This window comes from Pogona vitticeps, chromosome 3 (assembly GCF_051106095.1).
Source record: "Pogona vitticeps strain Pit_001003342236 chromosome 3, PviZW2.1, whole genome shotgun sequence".
Lineage (NCBI taxonomy): Eukaryota > Metazoa > Chordata > Lepidosauria > Squamata > Agamidae > Pogona > Pogona vitticeps.
The window spans coordinates 259,071,077-259,085,792 of NC_135785.1; the positions used below are offsets into that span (position 1 = coordinate 259,071,077).

The window sequence follows — 14,716 nt, forward strand, 5'->3', positions numbered from 1 at the left end:
CTGAAAAATGATTTTTGGTGGGATAATCCTACTTATATAATTTCGGAGACTGGTGGAACCCTCTCTAGGTGCCTTCTTAAGGAGGGGGGGTGTCTGACTTTATCCAGCCGTCTCTTAAAATCTTAACAGTGGTGCCTCGCTTAACGAAGATAATCTGTTCCAGCGAAATCGCTGTAGAGCGAAATCCTCGTTAAGCGAAATAAAAAATCCCATTGAAACGCATTGAAAACCTGTTCAATGCATTCCAATGGGCTGAATAACTCACTGTCCAGCAAAGATCCTCCATAGGGGCATCCATTTTCGGTGCCTGTAAAGCGAGGAATCTGTCCAAAACCACAGTGGGGAGTCATTTTACACAGTGGGCGGCCATTTTGAAGCCGCCGATCAGCTGTTTCAAAAACGTCGTCTAGTGAAGAATCGGTTCCCGAAGCAGGGAACCGATCGTCAGGAAGCGAATTTTGCCTATTAAAACATCGTTTTGCGATTGCAAAACAGTCATTGTATAGCAGTTTCGTCGTTTAACGAGGTAATCGTTAAGTGAGGCACCACTGTATTTTAATATAGCTCAACTGAATCAGTGGTAGTTGAATGAAGCAAACTGGGAATGTGCAAGAAGGCATATTGGATTGCCCGTTTGCTTTATTATTGCATAGAATTCTCTCTTGTCGTATTGGAATATATGTCCCTTCTTTCCAGACGCCTTACTTCCAAAGGACACAACGGATGCTGCTAATTCATAATAGATGTGCCTCATTTATTTCATTGAGCGTAATGGATGTCAGGCCCCCACGGCTTTAAGGCGTCCCTTTATTACGAAATTTTGAGCTGGCAGCTCTAGGAGAAAGACACCTCTCGGCAGCCTATTTTATACTGTTTTGTGCATCACATTTTCTTCTGGACAGCGGGAAGTTTCAGGACAGCTTCTGCAGAGTCAGTTTCTGTAAGGAAAAAAGTCCAGTCCAGTTGGACAACAATGGCATACTATTTGCTCATGCATTTATTTATTTACATATATATGGATATTCAGGCAAGAAGGGGGTAAGTTTGCTGGGGACCAACACTCAAACAAAACTGCTTCAGTTCAGGTCCTTTTAAAAACACGATCCGTAAATGTATTGGTGATTCTTCAATAAATCCCAAACATCTTTTTTACCTGACACCCTGATTTACCCATGCATAGTGAGGAGGACGTGTTATCTCTCTTTCCTACGCCATCCATTGCATTATGTACTGGATATACATGTGGGCATTTTTATTACTCTTTGGGGTTCGGTGGCATTATTCTTCCAAAGAAATACAGCAACTGCAATTAATTTTGCAAAGATTTGCATTTTTTAAAACCGGTAACAAAACAGCAGCTACACAGACGTACCCAAGCTGAATAATATGTCGAGATGTGGCCCTTTAGGTCACTGCACAATAAATGTCACAATAAGGGAGATATTTGAGGAACAGTTTTTTAAAAAATCTCTTTACTCCCAAAGTTAAATCATCAGTCCCAGAATGTTCTTCCATGGAGTTGAAACTGCTACTAAATCCAGTACGTCCAGGAAGGAGAAGACATATGAACCCTACAATAAAAGGCAGAAATAAGAGACAAATACATAACATGGCAAAGAATTGGCACTTCCATTTCCCTTGAAACATAAAATTGAAGTCCGTTGCTTAAATCAAGGTGATTTAGAGCAGTACGACAATGGAACCCATTATCTTGGGAGGTGGTGACGGTCTGAGGGTGGAGGCATTAAAGAGAAAATTGGATAACCATCTGCCAGATCTGCTTTGATTTGGATTCCTGCATTGAACTGGAGTTTGGGCTCAATGGCCTTAGAGGCCCCTTCCAACTCAGTGATTCCTTGATTAGGGCCTAAATTTTCCCTGGACAGTGGTCCCCAACCTTGGGCCTCCAGATGTTCCTGGACTTCAACTCCCAGAAATCCTGGCCAGCAGAGGTGGTGGTGAAGGCTTCTGGGAGTTGTAGTCCAAGAACATCTGGAGGACCAAGGTTGGGGACCACTGCCCTAGGAAACGGAAGCTTCATTCCTCTCTAAACTGGGGTAATCTATATATGGCCTAAAGGCTGTATGCATATCTCATGAACCCAGGGCTCCTGGAACTGTTGACCGTTTTTCTTTCAATCTGGGGGAAATGGCTCAAAAAATATTCTACTGTGCCCTCCAAGGGGGGGGGTATAGGAGGCAATTTTGCCAAGTTTTCAGAGAAACCAGCACCCTTGGCCTCTCCCTCCATATTTTGTAAATTAAAAGAATAGCCACTAGCGGTTGTGAAGGGTGCAGATCTTGGGCAAGGTTCAGGTCTTGGATGAAGCCCTCCAGAGTGACCAGGGGTGGCCTCCAGACTCTCGGAGGTTGCCCAACACAGCGCTAAACCAAATCTCAGGGCCTTCCTTCATAATTATCCAACCACTGGGCTAAAACCGGAAAAAAAATCAGGACAAGGCCGTATGGGCCTCAAAACGGTACCAGTTCAGAAACAGGCAATACCTTTATTGGACCATGAAGAACATCAAACAAAAAGCAAGCTTTCAATTATAATTCATCTTCCTCAGGCTATGCACCGAGTTTTTGTGGGTAGCTCCAAAATTATATGTTTATATTAAAGTCCAAAAAGTTTCACGGCTGCTGTCGGGGGCCAGGTATGGTTTCTTCCATGGAGATAGCTGTAGTCTGCAGGATGCTTGTGGGGGAAGGATGGGGTTTCCATCCCCTCTACAGCTGTTGTTTTGGAATGTATGATCCATTTCTCTATACAAAAGGTGGCCAGAACTCTTCCTCCCTTTCTTTCTTTCTTTCTTTCTTTCTTTCTTTCTTTCTTTCTTTCTTTCTTTCTTTCTTTCTTTCTTTCTTTCTTTCTTTCTTTCTTTCTTCCTTCCTTCCTTCCTTCCTTCCTTCCTTCCTTCCTGCCTGCCTGCCTGCCTGCCTGCCTGCCTGCCTGCCTGCCTGCCTGCCTGCCTGCCTGCCTGCCTGCCTGCCTGCCTGCCTGCCTGCCTGCCTGCCTGCGTTTAAAAATAAAAGATTTTCTGGGGAAAACCAGCATAGTAACAGAAGCATGACAAACTTCCATCGGAGTTGGGATAAAAAATTTAGTCAAACCACCAGGAGCAGCCAATTTCAGCCGAATTAAAGCCGAATCAATCATTTTACCTGGTGGATGTTTTCTCCAGCATGCAGTATTGTTTGTCTGGTTTTGAGAGTCCATAATACTCAGTAACTCATGTTGGTCTTCAGCTAGTGCCCTGACTGGCCATTTTATGGTCTCTTACAAAGTTCAGAAAAAAATCAGGACAAGACTTCAGGGTTCGCAAAACAATACAAATGCAGGAACGTTACCAATTAGTCAAAGAGGTTACATGTGCACGGTAAAATCTATCCATATGTCTGTTTGATTTCTCAGCAGCCCAATAGGAAAAGTTTTCTAAGTACCGCGTGGAGTCAATACATATTAAAGACAGAATAGACATACTGCAGATCTTTTAAAAAAAAGCAAGTGAAGCAATAGTAAAAGAAACAGAAAGTGTTTCGAAACCAAGATCAAGAACTTATGACTTTGCAACTGCAATGAATTGGATTGCAGAGTTGGACTTCTTTTTAAATGGCCTAAAGTGTGTGTGTGTGTGTGTGTGTGTGTGTGTGTGTGTGTGTGTGTTTGCACACCAATGCAGCCATTTTTTATCTCAGCATCCAAAAGCTGAAAGGAGGAGAGAGGCATCGTTGTTACCGAGGAGAATAACATCAACTCTGCTTGAGCTGATATACCCAGCTAAGAGAGGTCGAAAAGTGAAAATCAGATTTTTCACCAGTGGGCCTGTCCCTTCGTGGTCATGAACAAACTCCTCATTGTGTTCGTGCAACAAACAGACTTTTCTTCCCTTTGGCTGCAAAGCTTCCTTGTTTTCTGCCTTTCTGTTTTTCCTTTCTTTCTCTCCCTCCCCCCCCCCCGCACAAAACCACACACCCTGATTTGTTGCCAGCAAATGCAAGGGGAGGGAAAAAGCCCTATCGCCTCCTTTGTGCTTGCGTTCCCATGTGTCTCCCTTACATTAACCCGGAGCCGGGATGGAGCGCGAGATCTTGTTCCCAACCTTTATCAGGCTTCTGTTTGTTTCGTTTGACCTTGCATCGGGAGCTGCTCTGTCCCCTTTCGGTGTCAAAGTGAGACTTCTCGCCTCTCGTCAGCTCAGCTTGCAGAGAGCCAGACTTCGCCCCTGGCCCTGTCACCGTCCCAGTCGTATCGAGATCGACAGCCGAGAATAGCCAAGCAGAAGATTTCTGGGCTTTGGCTTCCATATCATCAAGGCCATCAGCTTGAGTAAGCTGTATCCCTGGCGTCCCATTACGCTCTCCCCTCCTGCCCCGTATTGTGACACTCACCTCCTTGCTTTCTGCCAGGCCTTGTAAAAAAAGCATGGCCTTTGATAAGGAAATGATAACTACCGCTGATACTTCCTGTTGGGCCTTCCTGGACATCTAAAATTACTGGCTAGGTTTAAATAGCTGTATGATACCAGAAACAAAGCAGAATTAAGATTTAAAAGAGTGAGTTGAGAAGAAGTGAAAGGAAATTAACAATAGGCATGTGCATTTGCGTATTTTTTTCCCCACTTCAAATTCCAGAGTTGTTCTTTCTGGGAGTCCCAGACTAAATTGTGCTCACCTGGAAAAAGGCTGAGCTGGGTAGCATGGCCTAGGAGAGGAAGAACTGAGGCCTAGCTGCCTCTTGGAAAAGGATGTGGCACTGTTGTTGTTGTTTAGTTGTTAAGTCGTGTCCAACTCTTCCTGACCCCATGGACCAGAGCATGCCAGGCCCCCCTATCTTCCACCGCCTTCCGGAGTTGGGTCAAAATCATGTTGGTCACTTCGATGACCCTGTCCAACCATCTCGTCCTCTGTCATCCCCTTCTTGCCTTCACACTTTCTCAACATCAGGGTCTTTTCCAGGGAGTCTTCTCTTCTCATGAGATGGCCAAAGTAGTGGAGCCTCAGCTTCAGGATCTGTCCTTCCAGTGAGTTGTTACTTGCTCTGAATTCCAGGAGGCAAATGTGCACTGGTAGTAGTAATTCACAGAGTCTGGGAAAGTTGTGTTCAGTCTGTTCTCAGTAGGGTTGCATCTCCCTTAAAATTGTCAGTACCTTGAGCCTAAATCTATCATTGTCAGAATGATAGAATTGGTTCAGGCCAGTTAATTCTAATATTGTGGGAACTATATGGGTTGCCAGTTTGCTTCCAAGCCCAACGGCAGGTGCTGGATCTTCCATTTAAATGCCTAAATGGCTTCTTAAGAAATACCTGAAGGGTCCTTCTCTCTCCTGTACCCTAAGTTCTTCATGACCTAAAGATCTTCCATTGAGGCCCTTGCCTTTAGTGAAGTTGAATTATCTGTTCAGTGAAGATAAAAGCTTTTAGATAGATAGATAGATAGATAGATAGATAGATAGATAGATAGATAGATAGATAGATAGATAGATAGATAGATAGATAGATAGATAGATAGATAGATAGATAGATAGATAGATAGATAGATAGATATTTAACCAATATCTTAATCTTTGGGGTACCATATTAATGTTGTTGCAGCCCTACTTGCATCTCTTGTCGTATTCTTTTGCCTACTAGGCTGCCGTTAATGTGAAAGATATTGACCACTATCTAGTTGCCTGTAGACAGAGCGAGAGGGCGATCGTATAAGCATCCTACTGCTGTAGCCGGTGTGCTGTCCTGTGAACTATGGTGTGACTGCTTGCACAACCAGTACAGAAATGTACATGTGACCGAGAGCCTGTCGGAGCATATTATTCAATTGGAATAGACTACCATTTAATAATGATTTATTAAATGGCAAGTCAACACTTATGTAAATCTCTGTAGTTCTAATTAGCTGAGGTCAAAAGGAGGATATTCCCAGAAGAAGATTAGGAGAGAAAAGATGGAACAAGTAGTCACAGAAGAAGCTGTCTATGATGTCCATTTAGAAGAGAGTAAGAAATAAGGGTTGTTTGTAAGTCAAGGTAGAAACGAGAAAATTGCAGTTAGGGAGATGCATCAAAAACTTTATTTTCCCTGCTTCTGTGTTTTTGAGAACAATCTGATATTCACAAAGTATGTCTTCTTTCTTGAGCCTTTTGCTTAATTTCTCAAAAGCTGACCCCCCCTCCATCAGAGCTGGCTTCCTGTTTTGAATTCATATTTGTACCGCTATCCTGGCCAGTTGGAATTCATCAGGGAACATAATATGGCAGAAGACCAACATTAAGATATTCAAAGAAAGAATTGGTGGTAGATCAATTATCACTTGAAACAACTTGTACCTGGAAGGTTGCTTTCGCCAATATATGGAACCCATCCTTGCATTGAGATATACAGAAAGGGTTTCCCTCTGTATCCCACCAACATCTGAGATGGAGCAGGTGAGAATGGAGAAAGAGAAGACTCTTTAGAGGCTCAGCCCAAAACTCTGGGATTCTTGACCCAGAAACATCTCTCCTCTTTGGTGTTCTAGGACAGTGGTTCTTAACCTTGAGTTACTCAGGTGTTTTTTGGACTGCAACTCCCAGAAGCCTTCACCATCAGCTATCCTGGCTGGGGTTTCTGGGAGTTGCAGTTCAAAAACACCTGAGTAACCCAAGGTTAAGAACCTCTGTTCTAGGAAATGGTGAAGTCCTTCCTGTTCCAGACTTTTAGACCTGCCACGAGTGGTAATTTTTGTGCCCTCTTGAGTTCCTTTGTATGCTTATAGCTTTGGTTTTTAGTTGACCACCGTTCTTAGATTGTTTTCTTTTATTTTGAGGCATAAGATTGTACTGTGTTTTGTGCAATGTAGAATAAGGTAAAGGTAAAGGTTCCCCTTGACATTTAGTCCAGTCGTGTCCGACTCTAGGGCGCGGTGCTCATCCCCGTCTCCAAGCCGTAGAGCCAGCATTTGTCCATAGACAGTTTCCGTGGTCACGTGGCCAGTGCAACTAGACACAGAACGCCGTTACCTTCCCACCGAGGTGGTACCTATTTATCTACTCGCATTTGCATGCTTTCGAATTGCTAGGTTGGCAGGAGCTGGGACAAGCAACGGGAGCTCACTCTGTCGCATGGATTCGATCTTACGATGGCTGGTCTCTTGACCTTGCAGCACAGAGGCTTCTGTGGTTTAATCCGCAGCGCCACCACATCCCGAAATGTAGAATATGGAATAACAAAAGATATATAAGAGAAGTAAATTAGTGAAATAAGAGTACCAGGAAGGGAAAGACGCTGACAAAAAATGTTTAATAACAAGGAAGGCATATCAAAGATAAAAATATGGAAGGAAGAAATTTCAGACCGAGGGGTATTTAGTACTTGTAAGACTATGGTACGCCTGAGGTTTTTACAGCAATGAAAAGACTCCCTAGAACTCATTCTTGTGAAGGGTTTATCTTTATTTTCCCATTTTGTGAGTTGAGAAGTTTTTCTCTTACATCTTTGCTGTTCCCCATTTCACAAAATAGGACTGCAGGACAGTCGATTGTATCCAGAGTGACATGGAAAAATTGTATAAGCTTTCCTGTCCCTGTGGATGAAAGTGGTAATCGGGAATAAAGTGGGTGGGGTGGACTGATGCAATGAACTAGTAATTCATTGAAGCAATAATACTGTTTCAGCATTGTTACATCGGTCAGTTAGTGGCTGAAAATACCTTAATATTGGTGTGTAAGCATGTCTAGTAAACAGGGTAAAGAGATTGCACACAGTGGGCCATGTTTAGGGTGTTTTTTAAAAAAGCAACAACAGTAATTTAGATATTTAAATAGAGGTATGAATAAGCAAATTCTTTCCCTCTACTCTCCTCCCTTGTCTGTATGTTTTACAGCTTAAGCTAGAAGCAGGAACCCTACAGATATCCAGTGCTGTTGGACTACAGTGTCCATTGGCCATTCTTCAACGAGGAAGAATGGCGGGAGTTGTAATCTCATAATTTTATCCCTAGAATCTAAAATCCTTGGAGCAGAAGCCTATGTTGTTCCTTTTCCCTCTAGTTTTTATTGATGTCTAAAGAGCGCCACGAACATTAGCAGCTTTGCAGAGATAAACAGTATTAATGGTAATAATTTGCTCAGCAGTTCCCAAGTTGTTGCTTTTTATGAGGATACGCTTTCCCTCTGCTAAACATCAAACATCCAAAAGATCTCCCTTAGGATGAAGCTAGAGAACAGCCAGTGGAAGTTACATTTGACTGCGAAAGACCAGATTTGTAAGGTAGCTGCATTTTCACAACGTCCCTTGGGATACCAAAGATGGGTTCACATTCTAGTGAGTCCATTCACACCCCAGATGTTTTTTCCTACCCTGACAGATGTTTGCTTGCTTAGCATTAGCATTATATTTTTGGCTGCAGTTCCCTATCCGCAAAGTGATCGCTCCTGGATTTGCAAACGTACAGCCGACGAATTCCCCACCCACGGTGCTGTTTTTAAGTGTCTAAAACATATAAAGTCCTTTAACGCAAAGTACTGACAAACGATGGGTTTTGTGGCAGGTTGTTAAAAACCTTTTTGTATAGAAGCAAGAATTGGGATACTTGTTCAGAGAACTTTTAGAAAACCTGTTCGCAGATCTGCGACTGAATTCGTAGCATATTAAGTATCAGCTGTCCATTTCATATGATGGCAGGAATAGGCAAACTGCAGCCTGAAGCCCTCTATTTTTGTGTGTGTGTGTGTGTGTGTGCTCCCTAGTCCCATCAGATGCCCTCTTGCCTTGCAATAGATAAATTCTCCCGATGAAAAAAGAGGCAAAATGCTTCCCCTGGAGGTCTCAGGGAGTCGGAATGAGATTTTCAGAATTTCTGGACTACAAACACCACAATTTTCTCTGAGCTCTACCTACCTTGAAGACACCTTACACATACTCAAATATGGTGCATCTGGGAGAAAGGCTCAAATCACAAGGCTTAATTAGGCCCAGCACGGTTTAAGATTCTTGTCCTTTGCCCCAATGCTAGCTGGCAGCTTGCTTTCTGAGGACGAAGCTTGCGGAGAGCTTGCCCTAGTTCAGCCTCAGAACCTTCTAATTTAGACCTTGCTCCCAGGTGCATCATACTGAGATGTTTGCAAAGTATTTGCAAGTTAGGTAAAGCTCCCAGAATAAAGAATTAGTGTATTTATAGCATAGAAAAAGCAAAATTCTTATCCCTATCTAAAGGCACTGATTCATCTTTAAACAGGTTGGAGAGCTTCTCGGCGGTACTTAAAATCCCCGAATGTCACTCTTAGAAAACCAGAAGTGGATTTCCAGCTGTTTCTATTTTGGTTTCCAATTTGTTGTGATTATGGTTGTTCATGTGACAATTCCCCCAAGGAACCTAGGTGCAGAAAAATTGGCTTCTGGCCTTGGAGAAATGGAACGCTTGTGCATTTTGGGATTTCTGGGCCTTGAAGGGATGATCTGGCTTCACTTCAAGGCACAAGTCCACATTGGGGATTGATCCATCTCCCTTCTCTCTGGACGTCAGGTCCAGTCTGTGCTTCGTGAAACATCCTCCCAGCCTTGGGTCCCTGTGTCTTTGTCAACACTTGGAACTTCAGCAACTTAACTCCTACTCTGTACCATCTTCTATCAAACCGATATTCCTGTATCAATCCCTCACCACTAGTCAACATGTCCAGCGGTGAAGGGTTGAGGAAGGTGGAAGTTCCCAACATCTGGAAGGGTCCAGATGGGAACACAGTCTAATAATACAATAATTGCATGCCATGAAGTTCATTTTGACTTAGGGCAGACCTGGGCAAAGTGCGGCCCTCCAGATGTTGCTCAACTGCAAATCCCAACATTCCTCACTGTGTGGGCTAGGCCCAACTCTCCTCACTATTGGCTGTGTGGGCTAGGAATTATGGGAGTTGCAGTTCAACAACATCTGGAGGGCCACATTTTGCCTACCCCTGACTTAGGGTGACCGTCTCCAGGGTTTTCCAGGGAGTGAATACACAGAAGTAATTTGACATTCCTTTCTTCTGGGGACTGTGCAGCCTGGCCAAGGCCACCTAGGCTGACTCTTTCAGGAGGCACAATGGAGAATAGAATTCTCAGACTTTGGCTCTGCGGCCAGATGTTATAGTACCACTCTACAGTGAAGCCAAGCTTGGAGTGCTGTGTCCAGTTCTGGTCACCACAATACGAAAAAGATGCCGAGGGCCCTGGAAGGGGTGCAGAGAAGAGCAACAAAGATGCTAAGGGAAATGGAGGCTAAACCCTATGAAGAACGACGAAAAGAATAGGTATGTTTAGCTTAACGAAGAGGAGACTGAGGGGAGACATAGACGTTTTTCCAATATCTGAAGGGTTGCCACAGGGAAGAGGGCATAGTTTCATTCTCCATTGCACCCGAGAGTAGGAGAAGAACAAATGAGTGAAAACTCATCAGAGGGAGATCCAACCTGGAAATAAAGAGGAAATTCCTGATGGCGAGAACTATTAAGCAGTGCAATAGCTTGCTTCCTGATGTAGTGGGTGCCCAATGGCTGGAGGTTTTCAAGAAAAGATTGGACAGCCATTTTATCTGTCCAGGACGGTATGAGGTCTCCTGCCTTGGGCAGGGAGGTGGAATAGAAGACTTCCAAGGTTCCTTCCAACCCTACAACGATTCTATGATATCAAAACCACTGGACTATCTAACTAGCTACAGTGGTGCCTCGCTTAGCGATTGCTCTGTTGAGCAACGAAATCGCTTAGTGAGGGAGTTTAAGCAATTGCAAAAGCAATCGCTTAGCGATGGTCCCTATGGGGAAAATTTGCTTTGCGATGATCGTGGAGAAGCGATCATCGCGAAGCCCCCATTTTCGTCCAGCTGATCGGCGGTTTCAAAATGGCCGTCAGGTGAACAAAATGGCCGCCCACTGTGTGTCCTCGCTTTAGAGGCACCGAAGATGGCCACCCCTATGGAGGATTTTTGCGTAAGGTTAGTTTTGAAGCCCATAGGAACACATTAATGGCGTTTTAATGCGTTTCTATGGGCTTTTTAATTCCGTTTAGCGATGAAATTGCTTAGCAACATTTTTTCCTGCACGGATTAACATTGCTAAGCGAGGCACCACTGTACATTGGACACAGTCTACATCATGCCAAACTTGGTAACCAGTGAAAGTAGCCATGCGTTGCAGACTCTTGTTATAATTCTTGCTATGACACAATCTTTGAACATTCACAGATTATGATGATGATTTGGAGAAGAGAGCGGAAGTGTCAGTTGAAGTGATTTCTAAGCAATTATCTTTGATATCTATGATGTTAGGTATATGTGATTCTAACTGTATGTTTTCATGGAGATAGTTGACTGCCCTATGGTCCAGTGGAGAAGCAGAGTATGTATTAGAATTATAACATCAGATTTTGTCAATTCAAAAGTTTCATCTGTGTGGTAAACTATAACCAAAGAAACTAGATAACAAGGAAAAATCCATAGTTTGCTCTTGTTTCAGGGCTATGCTGTGGTTGGAGAGGCTCACGAGACCCTATTACTATGATTTGACACAACATTGCCTCCCAGATCTTGAGAACATATGAAAAATTTGCTACCGGAATTCTGGGCAGCCCTGAGCTTTTAGTTTTCAAATGCGAACCTCTTCTTTTGGAGCTGGACGGTGTAATGATTTCCCCGTGCAATGTAATCTGGTTTATAGATCTGTATAAGGGTTTTTATGGCAACACTTGATTATGCACTGTCCCAAATGATTCATCAAAGGAGCTGATGTAAAAGACCAGCAAGAAATGCTGGGGAATTAAGTACTGTATATAATGCTATCTGGGAAATAAACAAACGCTGGGAGGCCTTGGGAAACTCCGAAGCCCGTTCTTGCTTCGCCTCCTCCACCCATACTTACAGACACCTTTTGATTATTTGATTTTCTGTCAATTGACAAGGATAAATATATTATGGATGACAAACAGGATGATCACAGGAGAAGGCATGATGTACATTCACATTCTTTAGTGGCTCAAAGGTTGAGGAGAAAGAAAAGCAATATGTGCTGCTTATATACCACCCCATAGTGCTTTGAGCACTCTTTGGGCGGTTTACAAGTTAATTATGCAGGATACGCATTGGCGCTGCCCCCAAAGAGCTGGGTCCTCATTTTACCCACCTTGGAAGGATGGAAGGCTGAGTCAACCTTGAGATGGCAACCTGGGATCGAACCTGGGTTCATGAGCAGAATTTTGGCTGCAGTATTGCAGTTTAACCACTGCACCATGAGGCCCCCACGAGGCAAATACCACCCCCTTGCCACTCTGAACGCTGATGATCTCATCTGATTTTAAAACCTAAGCACAGTCAGAACTGGTTGGCGTGGGAGACCACCAGTGGTGGGATTCAGCAGGTTCGCACCAGTTCTACAGAACTGGTAGCTAATGTATTATTGATTCTGCAGAACTGTTTGTTGGCCTGCTGAATCCCACCACTGGAGACCACTCAATAATGCCAGGGATCTCCAGGTAGTCTGAAGAAAAAAATAATACCTAAAACAGCAGAGGGACATCATTAATGGTCTAGAATTGCCATATTTTCGCAAAGGCTTTCACGGCTGGGATCTAATGGTTGTCGTGGATTTTTCAGGCTCTTTGGCCGTGTTCTGAAGGTTGTTCTTCCTTAGGAAGAACAATCTTCAGAACACGGCCAAAGAACCCGAAAAAACCCACAACAACCATTGCCATATTTTGTTGCTATGTGCATTCAGGTCACCTCCAGCCTATGAACCAGTGACCTCCAGAATATCTTGTCCTCAACAGTCCTGCTCAGTCTTGCTGGCCGGATAGCCCTCCTTTATGGAGCTATTCCATCTCATATTTGGCCTTCCACTTTTCCTGCTGGCTTCAGCTTTTACTCGCATGATTATTCTTGTCTTATGATGTGCAATGACCTCTGTTTCATCATTTTTTTTTTGTTTCCAGAGTAAATTCAGGCTTGATTTAATCCAGGACTCACTTGTTCATCTCCCAGGTGTTCCACAATTATCCACAAAGCTTTCCACCAGGACCGTATTTCAAACAAATTGCCATATACTAATTCTTTAAATCCCAGAATCTTGATTTGCATATTGTGCAAATTAAGCAAGGTGCTTGACATTACATGGAAACATGCATATATAGAAATTAATATGGGTTGCTTATGTTATGCAAATTAAGCACAATTGTTGCATTGTTTATCTACCAACATGTTTCAACCTTGGCATCATTTATATACATAGTCACCACCAACCTGAGAGAGTCCGTATGTTCTAATGGTTAGAGAGCTAGACTTGGAAAAGGAAGACAGCAATAATGACAAGCAAACGTTTCTAATAATTCATATTTACCCTCCTTCTCTTCCTCCTCTCTTATTTATGCAAACTCATCTTTTCCTCAAAGCAGCACTTAAGTATGCTTCCAGAAACATGGAAAATGAAATAGAATAGTGTTTCTGGAAAGCCATGGTGTGACAAACCCAGACCTACTGGGATCTATCACACAGTTACTAAGCTGCCACCAACCATTCCCTATAATAAGTCACACAGACCAGGGATGGATTTTTAAACAACAAAAGAATAAGGTTTATTTTAAATACAAACAGGGTAAATAAAACAATCAGGTGAATAAAATAAAGTAACGTGGCTTATTCTCACACACACAAGCATACAGTTTGGTTCACCTAGAACCTTTAACTTAAAGCACAGACCCTGAACCCATCAGTTCTGGCTAACCCACAGACACCTGAACTTATCAGGTTGGTACTCTGACACACAGTAGTACCCTGTCAGACACCCAGACTCCCACAACAGCTTCTTCTTCCCCCAGCTGCTGCTTCGTCCCAACCCAGTGTCTCACAGTCTGTCTCAGCATCTCCTCTTCACCACACAGGCATCACATATTTATACAGTACAGCCCCTCCTCCTGATGTCCCGCCTTCCACTCCCCATAGGATGGAACTTTCCCTCCAAACCCATGACAGACAGGTAACATCAGTGCTGTTATGTAACACCTCCCCTCTTTAAAAGTTGTTTTGTAGGGGGAAAGCTAAAAGTGCTTTTCACCAAAAAAACAACCTGCATAAAATACACAACAACATTTATACATACCATATAATACTTACATATACTTACACTCCAAGTTAACCATAGCAAATATGCATTTAAACATTTTACCATATACAGTACATCAATTTACCTTTATTAATACCAACCAAATTCAAAACCAGGTACATTTTAACTTTTTGTTTTCATTATATACATATAGTCCATGTTCTTTCGCCGTCTTCAGTCTTCAGGTCTTCTTGATAAGGCGTCAGCAACACAGTTCACTGACCCTCTGACCACCTTCACTTCAAAGTCATAGTCCTGTAAGTTCAAAGCCCACCTCATAAGTTTGCTATTGTGGCTTTTCATTGTCTTTAACCATTGCAATGGTGAATGGTCAGTACACAGAATAAAATGTCTTCCCCAGATGTAAGGCTTGGCCTTCTGGATCGCGTAGACTATGGCCAAACACTCCTTCTCCACGGTTGCCAAATGTCTCTCACCTTTTTGAAGTTTCCTACTCAGGTAGGACACTGGATGCTGGTCACCATTCTCATCCTCTTGGCACAGAACTGCTCCTACCCCGCTGTTAGACGCATCGGTGTAGATGATGAACTCCCGGTCGAAGTCTGGAGCACGCAGGACAGGATAGTTGATTAACGCCTCCTTCAACCTCTGGAACG

At 43.3% G+C, this 14,716-nt stretch overlaps 2 long non-coding RNA genes across 3 annotated transcripts in view; one reads left to right on the forward strand and one right to left on the reverse strand.

The window, feature by feature from the left end:
• The window catches only part of LOC144588098 (uncharacterized), a 689,650-nt gene that overhangs the window by 509,636 nt on the left and 165,298 nt on the right, over positions 1-14,716 (forward strand). The gene's annotated exons all lie outside the window — the stretch shown is intronic.
• LOC140705572 (uncharacterized) lies at positions 49-5,329 on the reverse strand. Its single transcript, XR_012084953.2, has 2 exons — positions 4,103-5,329; positions 49-1,571 (listed from the first exon to the last, which is right to left on the reverse strand). It is a non-coding gene; the product is annotated as an uncharacterized LOC140705572 (long non-coding RNA).